A 2,500-nucleotide genomic window follows, 5' to 3' on the forward strand; every position below is an offset into this window, starting at 1 on the left:
AATGCTTTACCACACGATGATCTAATATTTATAATTGTCCGAGTAAGCCGGAAAGATAAGTTTACTCTTGGCGGTCGGAGCAATATTTCACAAAAACTGGAGCAATACGCGTTCGAGAGCTTTGAAACTCGAGAAATATTGATGACAAGCGGTATCGTGCGTGGATATAACGATTAAAGTCGTGCGGGAGCTCGGGGAGAAAAGTTTACTCTTGGCGGTTGGACTTAGAAAAATTTCGCTCGAGCTCCTTCGCACGGCGATCCGACGCGCCTCGGCGCGCGAACGATTCGTTATTCTCAGTTTATTCGATAAATACTCATCCGAGCGCTTTCATACTTGATATTTGTCTTCAAAATGCTTTACCACACGATGATCTAATATTTATAATGGTCTGGGAACGCTAGGAAAAAAGTTTACTCTTGGCGGTTGGACTTAGAAAAATTTCGCTCGGTCGGAGTTGCTCGGAATGCGCCCGGAACATTATTCTGAGTTTATTCGATAAATATTCATCCTAGAGCTTTGATACTTGATATTTATTGTTAGAATGCGTTATTATACAATGATCTAATATTTATAATGGTCTGGGAACGCTAGGAAAAAAGTTTACTCTTGGCGGTTGGACTTAGAAAAATTTCGCTCGGTCGGAGTTGCTCGCAATGCGCCCGGAACATTATTCTGAGTTTATTCGATAAATATTCATCCTAAAGCTTTGATACTTGATATTTATTGTTAGAATGCGTTATTATACAATGATCTAATATTTATAATGGTCTGGGAACGCTAGGAAAAAAGTTTACTCTTGGCGGTTGGACTTAGAAAAATTTCGCTCGGTCGGAGTTGCTCGGAATGCGCCCGGAACATTATTCTGAGTTTATTCGATAAGTATTCATCCTAGAGCTTTGATACTTGATATTTATTGTTAGAATGCGTTATTATACAATGATCTAATATTTATAATGGTCTGGGAACGCTAGGAAAAAAGTTTACTCTTGGCGGTTGGACTTAGAAAAATTTCGCTCGGTCGGAGTTGCTCGCAATGCGCCCGGAACATTATTCTGAGTTTATTCGATAAGTATTCATCCTAGAGCTTTGATACTTGATATTTATTGTTAGAATGCGTTATTATACAATGATCTAATATTTATAATGGTCTGGGAACGCTAGGAAAAAAGTTTACTCTTGGCGGTTGGACTTAGAAAAATTTCGCTCGGTCGGAGTTGCTCGGAATGCGCCCGGAACATTATTCTGAGTTTATTCGATAAATATTCATCCTAGAGCTTTGATACTTGATATTTATTGTTAGAATGCGTTATTATACAATGATCTAATATTTATAATGGTCTGGGAACGCTAGGAAAAAAGTTTACTCTTGGCGGTTGGACTTAGAAAAATTTCGCTCGGTCGGAGTTGCTCGCAATGCGCCCGGAACATTATTCTGAGTTTATTCGATAAGTATTCATCCTAGAGCTTTGATACTTGATATTTATTGTTAGAATGCGTTATTATACAATGATCTAATATTTATAATGGTCTGGGAACGCTAGGAAAAAAGTTTACTCTTGGCGGTTGGACTTAGAAAAATTTCGCTCGGTCGGAGTTGCTCGCAATGCGCCCGGAACATTATTCTGAGTTTATTCGATAAATATTCATCCTAAAGCTTTGATACTTGATATTTATTGTTAGAATGCGTTATTATACAATGATCTAATATTTATAATGGTCTGGGAACGCTAGGAAAAAAGTTTACTCTTGGCGGTTGGACTTAGAAAAATTTCGCTCGGTCGGAGTTGCTCGCAATGCGCCCGGAACATTATTCTGAGTTTATTCGATAAATATTCATCCTAGAGCTTTGATACTTGATATTTATTGTTAGAATGCGTTATTATACAATGATCTAATATTTATAATGGTCTGGGAACGCTAGGAAAAAAGTTTACTCTTGGCGGTTGGACTTAGAAAAATTTCGCTCGGTCGGAGTTGCTCGCAATGCGCCCGGAACATTATTCTGAGTTTATTCGATAAATATTCATCCTAGAGCTTTGATACTTGATATTTATTGTTAGAATGCGTTGTTATACAATGATCTAATATTTATAATGGTCTGGGAACGCTAGGAAAAAAGTTTACTCTTGGCGGTTGGACTTAGAAAAATTTCGCTCGGTCGGAGTTGCTCGCAATGCGCCCGGAACATTATTCTGAGTTTATTCGATAAATATTCATCCTAAAGCTTTGATACTTGATATTTATTGTTAGAATGCGTTATTATACAATGATCTAATATTTATAATGGTCTGGGAACGCTAGGAAAAAAGTTTACTCTTGGCGGTTGGACTTAGAAAAATTTCGCTCGGTCGGAGTTGCTCGGAATGCGCCCGGAACATTATTCTGAGTTTATTCGATAAATATTCATCCTAGAGCTTTGATACTTGATATTTATTGTTAGAATGCGTTATTATACAATGATCTAATATTTATAATGGTCTGGGAACGCTAGGAAAAA

The sequence above is a fragment of the Lasioglossum baleicum genome, unplaced genomic scaffold (assembly GCF_051020765.1).
Source record: "Lasioglossum baleicum unplaced genomic scaffold, iyLasBale1 scaffold2677, whole genome shotgun sequence".
NCBI lineage: Eukaryota > Metazoa > Arthropoda > Insecta > Hymenoptera > Halictidae > Lasioglossum > Lasioglossum baleicum.